Source organism: Tachysurus fulvidraco, chromosome 3 (genome assembly GCF_022655615.1).
Source record: "Tachysurus fulvidraco isolate hzauxx_2018 chromosome 3, HZAU_PFXX_2.0, whole genome shotgun sequence".
In the NCBI taxonomy this organism is placed as follows: domain Eukaryota; kingdom Metazoa; phylum Chordata; class Actinopteri; order Siluriformes; family Bagridae; genus Tachysurus; species Tachysurus fulvidraco.
In genome coordinates this window covers 2,654,470-2,668,843 of record NC_062520.1, presented here as the reverse complement: position 1 = coordinate 2,668,843, position 14,374 = coordinate 2,654,470, and positions in this window count along the sequence as shown.

Here is a 14,374-nt window from a genome sequence, read left to right as displayed (position 1 = left end):
CACAACAGAGAAAAGACTTCATTTTTTGGATGGCTGAGGTCTTTCTCTGTCTTCCTGGCTTCGGTCCAGCACCACATGCTGTATATAGACTCCAGGTCAGGGAGCTCAGTGCAGATGGTACGCTCAGATGATCACACCTCCATCTTCAAAGCTTGTCTGTTCTGTCTGGTGCTGTTCCCAAACAGGCTGCGATGCTTCTCGTCAGGATGCTATCGATGGTGCTGGTGTAGAAAGCTATTAGCACCTGAGAGGGCAGTTTAAAATCCTTCAAGAGTCTGAGATGGTAGAGATGCTGCCAGGCCTTCTTCACATCACCGTGTTGATGTGACAGGACCATGACAGGTCCTGTGTGATGTGAACACCTAGACACCGGGAAACTCTCCACATCTACATCCTGAACATCAAAGTCTGATCTCACTAATGCCCTTGTAGAACGTGTGAACGATTACAAATCCACACAGACACACTCCAGCATCTAGTGGAAAGAGAAGAGAAGACAAGGGGAATAAATCTGCCATGAGATGTTCAACAGAATCTTCAGCGAGCCTTTAGCAGGATGACAAGCAACTAGATACTCAGTATTCCATATTGAGTTTCAATCCGTCTCCATTCACAGTCCCCTGATTACTGAGCACACAGCATTCTCAGCGCTCGGAAAAAGAACTCGTGTTACAACACATTTAAACAGATAGAGATAGAAACAACAGAACAGAACGATTTTATCTTCATCCAGCTCCAGCGCTCTGTGCCCCCTCTGTACCTGAAACCTGTTTAGGGCAAAATAAAAGAATGATTACTCAGGGCTGTGTCACACATTAACGTGACGTCCTTCATGTCGGTCTTTTCTCACGCTCTCCCGCCACACATCGTATTTCTCACGCAGAAAAACTTTATGACTATTTATGATATATTTAATAAGCCGCAGCGCCCAAAACGTATCAGTCCGCACCGCTGTCTCTATGGAAACGGGCAGGAATCGAGCGCATCTCAGTTCTTAGTCGAGCCTGACACTTATCAGCCAATCAGAAAAAAGAGGCTACACAACAGCCAATCAGAAAATAGCACTATTGTATCTGGGTAAGATTTAACGCAACAACCAATGAAAAAACGTATTCATTAGCGAGGATATTTTCGATGGTCGGTTTGAACAAAACCTCAACAAGAAACAGCTCGTCTCTGGACGGGACATTGTCCTCAGTCATGTCCCTAAACATGTCTGTGCTTGTGCTGAACTGTTTTATATGGGAGCAACATTACACATGATAAAGGGGTCCAAAAAGGTAACAAACACTTACAATAAACACCACCAGTCATAATCTCTCTCTCTCTCTCTCTCTCTCTCTCTCTCTCTCACACACACACACACACACACACACACACACACACACACACACACACACACACATTAATAAGCGGAAATTAAACAAAAACTATGTATTTGGTTAAATTGCGGTCAGTAATAGGGGGTGTGCTGGGGGGTGTGCTGGGTGAGTAAAGTCCTTTACTCATGATATCTTACTCCTCTGACAGAAAGTCCAGGATAAAAAAAATAAAACCGGAACTGTATTTAATCACCAGTGTATTTTTCATGTATTCATCTGTTATCAGAACGTTCTTCTACTTTAAATCACCGTGTGCTGATTAGAGGAATGCAGAAAAAAAACTTTCTAGAAGAATCTTTAAAAACTTCTATAAAAATGTCTATAGCACCAATCGATCATGAGATCTCCCTGTAAGCCAGACAGGAAGTGGACTGACCACTGGACTGGACTCAACACTCTCCACTCCAACAATGTCATTAACTAGTTCAACATCTCTTTATAACGATTTTGGTTGCATTTATAATGTGCTTTTTTCTGGTCCCTCGAAAATCTCTACTTCCTCATTCCTAAATTTCGAGCTCTGGTGAAGTTCTTTACGTTTCTTGATCTCATCTCTGGTACTTGTGAAGATCTCATGTAACGATTTGGTTCGTCTCCGTCTCCTTGAATGCATCGTGGTTTTAAATGAACTCCTGCACATAAACACTTGACAGAAAGTCTCTATATTGACTGTCGGGTTTGTGAGCAAATCTTATTTTTTTGTTTTATTTATTTATTTATTTATTTATTTATTTATTTATTTATTTATTCATTTATTTGTTTGTTTGTTTGTTTATAATTTAATTATTTTACAAATATTGTTCTAACTATAAGGAGGAATTTTTCCTCCTACCATTTTTACACTGTAGCCTTGTTCATTTTCCGAGTCCTGCACTAGTGTACGAGTTCAGCAACGAAGGTTCCTTAAGAAATATCTGTATGAAAGCTGGATTCAATCCTCTTCACTGCTTGTAATCCATGGAAATTGAAAGTTGGATGTAATGGCAGAAATGCTACACACACACACACACACACACACACACACACACACACACACACACACACACACAGAGAGAGAGAGAGAGAGAGAGAGAGAGCGAGAGTCAGTGCAAGGACGATCCTTTCTTCCTTTTTTGTTGACATGTTGATAAATATGATACAAATTTTACAATAATCCTAAATTATATATCTGGAATAAAAAATATAGAGTTGTCAAGGATTGGGCTTGAATGACTTAATATCGATTTGCCAAAGACATATGCACATCATATACTGCAAATGCATCTTCATCTTCATCTTCATCCTCATCAATCAAAACTCTTGAAAAATAGATAACTGTGGTGTTTTGAGTCTCGTGACCATTTCTTTAAGTCATTTCCCACAGGAAAAAAAAACATAGATATCTATATCTTATATATTCATTCATTCATTCATTCATTCATTTATTTCCTACCGCTTATCCGAACCTCTCGGGTCACGGGGAGCATGTGCCTATCTCAGGCAGGATACACCCTGGACGGAGTGCCAACCCATCACAGGGCACACACACACACACACACACTCTCATTCACTCACACACACACACTCACACACTACAGACAATTTTCCAGAGATGCCAATCAACCTACCATGCATGTCTTTGGACCGGGGGAGGAAACCGAGGTACCCGGAGGAAACCCCCGAGGCACGGGGAGAACATGTAAACTCCACACACACAAGGCAGAGCGGGAATCGAACCCCCAACCCTGGAGGTGTGAGGCGAACGTGAGTTCATACATTGAGTTGTAGAGTGACGTCACGTCCACCTGTGGTCCTCCACTCAAGTGAAGTCAAGATTTTGGTCAGTATCTGTGGATGACATGTTTAATGCTGGATTGAGTCACTGAGTATGTTTAATTGGTGTTAGATGTGTTAATGAGCTTTATGAGGTCGACTCGAGTTGCTGCTCGCACCCCATTTTTTCACCCCAAGTGACTGTCAGGATGAAGGACGATTCCCGGTAAGAACACCAGTGGGGGTTTATTAACAGGGTTTTTATTATCCCTTGCTATGTGCTTTTGTTTATATTGTTTATATTTGTTTATATCCCTTTTCTCCCTATGTACAGTATATACATTGCCTGTGCAGGCTGAGTCCTTGTCGTCGTCGTCGCCTCATTTTGTCTAATGGATTCTGTTTTGTTTCATGTTTACATTTAAATTTTTTGCCATTTGGCAGATGCCCTTATCCAGAGTGACTTAGCTGAGCTGAGCCATTGAGGGTTGAGGGGCCTTGCTCAGGGGCCCAGAGGTGGTAGCATGGTAGGCCCTGGTATTCAAACTCACCACCTTGCGATCAGTAGTCCAACACATTAACCGCTGAGCCACCACCACATCCCCTAAGTGTTTTTCTATATGTCTTTTCTCTGTGTATTTAATAAAACCCTGTTTGTCGCTATCCCTGCGTACGGGTCTGATTCTTCTCTATGGAGGGTTTTTTGGTGGATTACACTCATAAAACATCATGCAGTTTACTCAGCTTAAGTATATTGTCCTTTTATGTCTAAAATGATGTATTTGTAACCATGTGTGTATTCAGAATAGCTGATCAGATAGAGTGAGAGTGTCACAGAGACCACAGGACTGTCTATAAACTGCAGACATAGTGTTGGGGGCTTTCTTTGTAGTGTGAGACAAATTAGCATGACTTAAACTTGAAGATTAGCGCTAGCGAGAAGTCACAAAAAGATAGATTGTATAATAATAATAATAATAATAATAATAATAATAAGTATGGATAAGGGGGACACAGTGGCTTAGTGGTTTGCATGTTAGCCTCACACCTCCGGGGTTGGGGGGTTCAATTCCCACCTCCACCTTGTGTGTGTGGAGTTTGCATGTTCTCTCCGTGCCTCGGGGTTTCCTCCGGGTACTCTGGTTTCCTCCCCCGGTCCAAAGACATGCATGGTAGGTTGATTGGCATCTCTGGAAAATTGTCCGTAGTGTGTGAGTGTGTGAGTGAATGAGAGTGTGTGTGCCCTGTGATGGGTTGGCACTCCTTCCAGGGTGTATCCTGCCTCGATGCCCGATAACGCCCGAGATAGGCACAGACTCCCCGTGACCCGAGAAGTTCGGATAAGCGGTAGAAAATGAATGAATGAATGAATGAACGAATGAATGAAGTATGGATAAAACAAATTGGAAGAATCGAGTGCAGAATAACAAGCATTCAGTGTGTTCAGGGAAGAGCTGGAGGAGTAAAAGCCCTAAGCAGCAGGATCAGGATCAGATTTAATGTGTCACATGTAGTAAGTCATTAATACTGAAAAAATAAAAGGTCATGTGGTGATCTGTCAGTTCTGTTCAGTGTTAAACTGCAGCTTGTCTCTCAGGTCTGTCGAGGAGTGAAGCAGAAAAGTCATTAGAGTCGGTACATCTGTGTTTATGGTCCGTGTCCTAGTGCCATGCTCTGTGCTTCAGAAGATCTCACTAGGGTCTAATCACCACCTCTAAAGATAAAGTGTATATTTATATAAGAATTATATAAGAATACCAAGATGTCCAGTGTTAAAATAAATCAATTACTGCATGAATATTCCTAGTTGTAATTATTGGTTAAAATGAATTGCGGTGTTAATACGAAGCTGGTATGAAAGTAAACACTCGGGACTTTAAGAATGTGTAGAGTTTCATCACTATTTCTGTTTTTCTCTACAATACTAGAGGTGACAGATTCATAGAAACGTTCAGTTTGTTTTTTCTCCACAGATGTTTGTATCTTCAGAGTAAATGTTGATATCGAACCCATTTCTGCTCTCTGAGAAGCTCCGAGTGTTTGTTCATCTCAAAAGCAGCTCAGATTTCTCTTCAACACTAAAATTCAGTGTAAGATCATCAACAGAGGGACAAACACACGTCTAAAACACGCCGAAAGAACGACCTGACTCATTTTAGTTCAGACTCACAGACACAACAACAGACACGTCTTTATACTGATCGAATGAACACCGGTGCACTGATAAAGAGTGAATTCACTATTTTGATTTGTTTGTGTTAATTTGACACAGTGCTCATCTGCTACAGATAAACTTTGTGTTGTAATGAATTTTCCACCCCTTGTGTATTAGGGCTTTTTTACACCCGGTCACATAAACGCGTCTCGGCGGATGGGATATCGATCCGATCTTTCTACTCCCGCCCAAAATGCTAATATATTTCACCTCATTTCCGGGGTAATTGAAACTGAACACACTTTGGTGTACGCGGTTTTCAGAACGCAATCGAAGAAGACGAATAAACTGGTTACGACGGTTAAGCTACAAAAACAGTGTTTACTGTTTGCTGTGTTTTCGCCGGCGGCAGCAGCGCGTTTTAAGCCCCAATGAGACACCTGGGTGAAAGATCACCTGCGAGTGACGTACTTCCGTTTGGGAGGAGTATAGCGCTGACCAGTGCTGTGCTAGTTACTAAGAAATAGAAACTAATTACTTCATTCAAAAAGTAACTCAATTACTTAGTTAATTATTTACACCAAAAATTAACGCGTTACTGTTTAAGGTAACCTTTTAGTTACTTTATTAAAGAACGATCTTTAATGTTCCCATTAATGCCCTTTTATGCGTTACGGTCTATACAAACACAACACTGTGTGTTGATCTGTCCCTGGCTAACGGTCCGGTTAAAATCTAGTCCCTGTTGTTTAGCTGGAGGGGCTTGGGTCACTTCGAGTGTGTCCCCCGAAAATCTGTGTTACATTCTATCCATTTCGAGGCGTATAGTTTCTACCTCCAGATTGGAGTTGGTGTTTATGGCAGTACATCGGACCTTCGAACCAGAAAGACACAGCTTACATTTGACTGAAAGGTTTTTGTCTTTATGCTCAACTAAAGTAAAATAACGAGCATATTTCCACTTTGAGAAACTTGTCTCGTGCTCGCCTCGACTCGCCGTTACTGCCGCACATACACGAATAAACGGAAACACGCCCACAGTGCGGCGTCTTCGTGTTTACAGGTTGGCACCCACCGATTCTACACTGCATCGCTGCTGTAAACAGGTCAGTCTGTAGGCTACACTTCAGCCTAATTGAATTGATTTATAAAGTAACAGACAAACGCACCGTATGGTAACGCTAACGGAGTTACTTTAAAACTTAAGTAAGTTTTAAACAACAAAAGTTACTAGTAACGTGTTCTTGCCCAACACTGGCACTGATGTATGTGGCTCGAACAACCACATTCATTTACACCTGTCCAGTTTCATCTGAAACGCGTCCCAGACCACCGCCTGAAGGGGTTCGTACCATCAGATTTATATCCATCTCCAAAACATTTCGGAGGACATTTAGACCTGGTCTTTTTACCGTCGGATAGCTATCGGATCACAGAAAACGCAGGAAGTGACCGGGTGTAAAAATCCCCTTAGCTACCTTCTAAATAGCTTTTAAACTGAATTGAAAACTGAGTTCTGAGTTTCAGCATTAAATCCCGTCTGTGCGCTTAACGCCACTCAGAATAATACGACCTGCTGTGGCCAAATATCAGCCAGCATTTGCGTGACTTTTTTTCTAAAGTGTCTGTTAACTTTAGAAAACTTGATAAGGTGAGGATTATTCCGTTACGCCAGCTTGAGGCTCTGATCGAACTTTAAACGCTGTCTAAGTCGAAATCAATCGCAAAAAAAAAAAAAAAAAAAAATGGAGGCAAGATTCTCTGGTTAAAATACAATCATTCTTTAAATCTGCTCTCTGTTCCCTAAAGCCCTAATGTAATAAACATTTTATCTTTCAGCTCTGCGGCGAGGTGGCTCTCACCTCTGGAGGAATAAAATGGTAATTTCTTCACGTCTCTTCCTTTCTGCTAAATCCTTTGTTTGTTGGATATCTCTGCCACACACACACACACACACACACACACACACACACACACACACACACATAAACTACATTGTCCAGGAAGTGACCTGAATTCAAGCCTTGCTGCCATGTAATTGTCAGTCAGTCAGTGAGGTTTTTTTCCTCTGAATGTTTAAGAAGGAAATAAAGGGAACGTCTTTTAGCTCCGGCTACAGAAGACCCTGAACTGAGGAAAAATAAATGAGTTTTTTACCTTATGAGCAAATGCACACATCACTTTCATGTTTAAAGTCATTTTCCTACACGACCTCGGAGCCAAATTAAAAAGCTAACGAACGATCCCGTCTGTAGAGGCGGCTCTGTGATTGTGTGCCTAATAAATTCAAATGTCAGTGCATCCTAATGAAATCAAACACAAAGAGCAGGCTAAGCCTCATAAGCCGTGAACTACACAGCTCCATATTTTCACACGATTGATGTGGAGTGTATGTGCTCTTCTCTGAACAAGGCCTAATTATTTTCCGGCATAAATAAAAATACGCATGCGAGCCAGAGCCGTCGCCGCCGAAGCCGGGAGTAATTTGAGGGCAAATCAACAACAAGGCCTCATTTACCGCTGGAAAAAAGGTGCTGCTGATTTCCATATCAATCGCCAGACCTTCTTATTATCCACAGATCCGTTTCACATTCTCGGTCACTGTAGAAATGCTGGAGTTCTTAGAGTTACCACTGTGATCAAAATATGGTTATTTTTTCTTTCTCAAGCGAGAGAAAATAAAGAGCTGGAAAATAAGAGCTGAAGGTGTAATTGGACACACAGTGTATCTCTGAATGAATAGAGAATTTTCACATGAATTTCACACGAACAGATAAATACAAAAAAGATTAAATTAAGCCACTGATCCCAAAAAAACAAACACACAACAAACCTGCCAGGTTTCCATTCGAGAATAAAACTTCACATGATTTAAACGCAAAGAAATATGATATATATAACCTGGCGGACACGGTGGCTTAGTGGTTAGCACGTTCGCCTCACACCTCCAGGGTTCGATTCCCGCCTCCGCCTTGTGTGTGTGGAGTTTGCATATTCTCCCCGTGCCTCGGGGGTTTCCTCCGGGTACTCCGGTTTCCTCCCCAGGTCCAAAGACATGCATGGTAGGTTGATTGGCATCTCTGGAAAATTGTCTGTAGTGTGTGAGTGTGTGAGTGTGTGAGTGAATGAGTGTGTGTGTGCCCTGTGATGGGTTGGCACTCCGTCCAGGGTGTATCCTGCCTCGATGCCCGATGACTCCTGAGATAGGCACAGGCTTCCCGTGACCCGAGAAGTTCGGATAAGCGGTAGGGAATGAATGAATGAATATATATAACCTCTGATTCTATTAGAAAGCACTGACCCTGGAGACTGCTTCCACACATGATACAGTAACACATCTCACACACCTTACAGAAAACTCCACCGTGTGTGTTCACGACAAGCTTCAGAGCTCCAGTTATTGTCCTCTAGCCGGGCAACTCAACCCAGGCTCAGTTGAGTATGAAAACTAATTAAGCTCATATTTCTTTATTTCCATCAGTAATTGTCATGTTGATTGACATTGATGATGAAGTATTAGCTCGCTGGATTAGCCAGCTGAGCAGACGGATTGAGGTGTGCGGGAAGTAAACTAGGTCAAGAGCTCATAGGCTGTGGAATTGAGATACGGCTGTAAGAGACACGGTTTTCATCTGTCAGAGGAAGCGTTCACCTGACAGACTAAACACCAGCGCAAACACAGGGGTGAGCAGTGTGTAGTGTGATATAAGAGAAACAAAAACTCTTCTAAGTCCAGAAAAGGAGTGTTCAAGTCTTTCACATCCTCAGTATTACTGTAAGTGTTTTGGTGTCAGTATTCTTGTCCTTAGTGTTCAGTATTTCAGCTTCAGTATTCACATCCTCAGGTGTTTCAGTGTCAGTATTCAAGTCCTCAGTATTCAGTTTCAGTGTCAGTATTCACGTCCTCAGTATTCAGTTTCAGTGTCAGTATTCATGTCCTCAGTATTCCGTTTCAGTGTCAGTATTCACATTCGCAGTCTAAGTGTCTTTCAGTGTCAGTATTCACATCCTCAGTATTCAGTTTCAGTGTCAGTATTCATGTCCTCATTATTCAGTGTTTCAGTGTCAATTTTCATGTCCTCAGTATTCAGTGTTTCAGTGTCAGTTTTCATGTCCTCATTATTCAGTGTTTCAGTGTCAGTTTTCACTTCCTCAGTATTCAGTGTTTCAGTGTCAGTATTCACATCCGCTGTTTCAGTGTCAGTATTCATGTCCTCAGCATTTAATGTTTCAGTGTCACTATTTCTGTCCTCATTATTCATTGTTTCAGTGTCAGTATTCATGTCCTCAGTATTCGGTGTTTCAGTGTCAGTATTCATGTCCTCAGTATTCGGTGTTTCAGTGTCAGTATTCATGTCCTCAGTATTCAGTGTTTCAGTGTCAGTATTCACGTCCTCAGTATTCGGTGTTTCAGTGTCAGTATTCATGTCCTCAGTATTCGGTGTTTCAGTGTCAGTATTCATGTCCTCATTATTCAGTGTCAGTATTCATGTCCTCATTATTCGGTGTTTCAATGCCAGTATTCATGTCCTCATTATTCAGTGTCAGTATTCATGTCCTCAGTATTCGGTGTTTCAGTGTCAGTATTCATGTCCTCAGTATTCATTGTCAGTATTCATGTCCTCAGTATTTGGTGTTTCAGTGTCAGTATTCATGTCCTCATTATTCGGTGTTTCAATGCCAGTATCCATGTCCTCATTATTCAGTGTCAGTATTCATGTCCTCAGTATTCGGTGTTTCAGTGTCAGTATTCATGTCCTCAGTATTCATTGTCAGTATTCATGTCCTCAGTATTTGGTGTTTCAGTGTCAGTATTCATGTCCTCGTTATTCAGTGTCAGTATTCATGTCCTCAGTATTCGGTGTTTCAGTGTCAGTATTCATGTCCTCAGTATTCAGTGTTTCAGTGTCAGTATTCATGTCCTCAGTATTCGGTGTTTCAGTGTCAGTATTCATGTCCTCAGTATTCAGTGTTTCAGTGTCAGTATTCATGTCCTCATTATTCAGTGTTTCAGTGTCAGTATTCATGTCCTCAGTATTCAGTGTTTCAGTGTCAGTATTCATGTCCTCAGTATTCGGTGTTTCAGTGTCAGTATTCATGTCCTCAGTATTCGGTGTTTCAGTGTCAGTATTCATGTCCTCATTATTCTGTGTTTCAGTGTCAGTATTCATGTCCTCAGTATTCAGTGTTTCAGTGTCAGTATTCATGTCCTCAGTATTCAGTGTTTCAGTGTCAGTATTCATGTCCTCAGTATTCGGTGTTTCAGTGTCAGTATTCATGTCCTCAGTATTCGGTGTTTCAGTGTCAGTATTCATGTCCTCAGTATTCGGTGTTTCAGTGTCAGTATTCATACCCTTAGTCTTCGGGTGTTTTTTGAAGATAATGAGAAACTCTGCAGAGTGAATGAAACTGTCAAATATTCTGTCACATTCTATTTCTCAGCAAGGATCCATCATGCTTCACTAATATAAAGGTGGTGATAAGAACACACAGACGAGTGTACACTAGCTGAATCAATAAGACAACCAGACTGACTAACGCTGTGTTCAGAGTAGCTGTGAAAAACACAGAAACCTCTCAGTGTAGAGATAAAGAGCTTTATTATATTTCACATTAGTATTTATCATTCAGCTCAAATGTGTCATTGCTGCTGCTGATGGGTTTGTGGGATTAGGTTGTGTGATTTGGGACACACCCTCAGACCTAGCAGGAGGAGCAGACAGATACCTTTAATGATGTTTAAGTAAACTATTGTGTGATTTGGGACACACCCTCAGTGGACTGAAGACTGTGAGACATGATGCACTTTATGTAGTAATGAGGATGTGAGGTTGTGAACACATTCATCTGTGGACTGATTCTGGTGTTTTGTGGACTATTTAGTCAATAATTTGAGATGTGTCCATACTTATGACTGATTTCTCTGAGTTATCTGATTATGATTATGTAGCCTATATAGTATGGTGCGTGCTTTGGGACACGACCACAGACATTGGCATAAGTTATTTATTGATGTTTATGTGGCCTATATTATGGTTGGTTTGTGTGAATTGGGACATGTCCAAAAATTGACTGATTAGGATGTGTGGTTTGGGACAAGCCCACAGTGATGATTTATCCTTTGGTGTTTTACTAGCCTACATTGAATAGTGAATAAGACATGTGGTTTGGAACACATTCACATTGATTAAAGGGAATTATCTGATGGAGTTTATGTGGCCTGTGTAGTTGTGTGTGTATATATATATATATATATATATATATATATATATATATATATATAGTGAAGTCGGAAAGTATTCAGACCCCTTTGACTTTTTTCAGTTTTGTTACGTCTGTGGATTTATTAAAAATAAAAAATGAAATATTACATGTACATATGTATTCTGATCCTTTTGTCTGTACCTGAACACCTTTGACAACAATTACAGCTTCGAGTCTTTTCGGACACCTGGTTTAGGGGATTTTCTGACATTCTTTTTTGCAAATCCCCTCAAGCCTACATGACCGTAGGTGGACAACCATTTACAGGTCTCTAGGCTCTGACTGGGCCACTCTCGGATATTCACAGAGTTGTCCCTAAGCCACTCCTGTGTTGATTTCTATTAGCATGGAAGGAAAGCCTTCATAGCTACAAGAAAATCTCAGTGCTGCTAGATCAGTGTATTTCTCCATCCTAATTGAAGATAACAATTTTCCAACATTTTTATTTACAAAAATTTGCAAAATTTACTAGGAATAAAAAACACATACATAAGAAGAAGAAGAAGAAGAAGAAGAAGCTTTTTATTGTCATTTCAACCATATGTACCACATGTAAGTAGTCTTAGCCACATAAAGTGCAACTGTGCAACCTGGTGCAAACAGTGCAGGACAAGACAAGCAAGACAGTGCAGGACAAAAGACAGTGCAGGACAAAAAACAGTGCAGACATTAAGTTACAAGACAATACAAAAAGTACAAAAAATGCAATACACAAAAGACAATAAACAGTAACAGAAACAGCGCCGACCGACCGGTGTGTATACTGAATGTTCAAACAATATTTTGTGCAGTAAAAGAATGAACAGCAGCAGGTTCTTAGCAGCAGGTCCTTTGGATTATATATAGAGTTGTGCAAAAAACAGCAGATGACTGAGATATTGTCCAATATGTGCAAAAGCAGCAGAAAAGTGTGCAAAACAGTGTGTGTGTTTTGTGAGGGTCTTTGCAGTCCGACAAGGGTATATAAGTGGGTATATAAGTGCGACAATGTACTTAAATCTCTAACATTGGGTACATTATTGCTGGTTCACTAGGTTACATACTCAAGATACCATGAGTTTAAAACATTTGTTCAAAGTTACAATGAAAAAGTGTCAAAGGTTTTGTTTTTGTTTTTTGTTTTTTTATAAATGCAAAAGATAAGGAAAGAAGTGTTAGTTGAAGTGTTTCCTGAATAAGTAGGTCTTCAACCGCCGCTTGAAAATATCCAGAGACTCAGCTGTCCGGACCTCTAGCGGAAGTTCATTCCACCACCTCGGTGCAGAACAGAGAAGAGTCTTGTAGTATACTTGCCTCTTACCCTGAGAGATGGTGGGATCAGTGGAGCAGTGCTGTAGATCTGAGGGTGTGAGGTGCAGTGCGAGGACTGATGAGGGCTTTGGGGTAAGAGAGATCTGGTCTGTTTTTGGCTTTGTAGGCCAGCATCAGTGTTTAAATCTGATGCGTGCTGCTACCGGAAGCCAGTGGAGGGATCGCAGCAGAGGGGTGGTATGGAGAACTTAGACAGGTTGAAGACAAGCCAGGCAGCTGCATTTTGGATCATTTGCAGAGGATGGATTGCGTTCATAGGTAGACCTGCCAGCAGTGCATTGCAGTAATCCAGTCTAGTCTTGTCATGAATTATTTCAATGGAAAAATGTATAACATCAGCCAGAAAATTCCGAACATTAATTTAATACCAAACAATTTGATCGATAATGCTAGAGATAATAATTCTGTTCCTGATCAGCACTGTTGTACCCCACTTTGAGAGACTAATTTCACTGATTTCTTCTTCATTATTATCAACTTATTATTATCAATACTGGATCCCTTACCCACATACGTCTTTAAACAGATACTACCATTAGCTACCGAAGCCATTCTAAAGATAACAAAATCTTCCCTAAGCATTGGCTATGTGCCAAAATCTTTCAAACTAGCGGTTACCAAACTTCTGATTAAAAAAACCTGACCTCAACCCAAGCCAGCTGTCCGACTATAAGCCAATATCAAACCTCCCCTTTATCTCCAATATCCTAGAAAAGTTTCTAGCTCAGCAGTTATGTTCAGACCTACATAAGAATAATATTCATGAAATGTATCAGTCAGGATTTAGGCGTCATCATGGCACAGAGACAGCGCTGGTTAAAGTGGTAAATGACCTGTTAATAGCCACTGATCAGGGTTGTGTCTCTTTGCTGTCGTTGCTTTGGGCAGCTTTTGATACCATTGACCATGACCATGTAATTTTATTTAATAAGCCTCTCCTGGATCAGGTCTTACTTGATTGATCTCTATCAGTGAGTAGTTCTAAATGGTGACCACTCTAAACAAACTTAAGTAATGTTAAGTGTTCCACAAGGTTCTGTTTTCAGGCCCATAGCCTTTCTCCCTATATATACTACCCCTTGGTGCAATTATTCGTAAACTGTTATGCTCATGACTTGCAGCTATATGTTTCAGCTAAGTCAGATGTGAGTCACCAGCATAATAAGATTGAAGATTGTGTGAAGGACTTTAGACAGTGGATGGTTACTAACGTCCTCCTGCTTAACTCTGACAAGACAGAAATGCATTTACTAGGACCACATGCAGTCGGAAGCACAGGCACACAGCTGAGCAAAAGTCCACGTTACAACCCTGGCCAAGCTGCCGTCTTACCCACATCCCAAAAGGGAGGGGTCAGAAAAATCGTACACAGCTCGCCTGAACCGGACCGTGTCCTCACCGAAGCAGGATGGAGAAATTAATTAAAAAAAAGACCAGTCTGACTTGTGACCTCTAGTGTGGACAAGAAGTGAGGTGGCGTACCCCACGGAAAACCAGGAAGTGGAGTGGT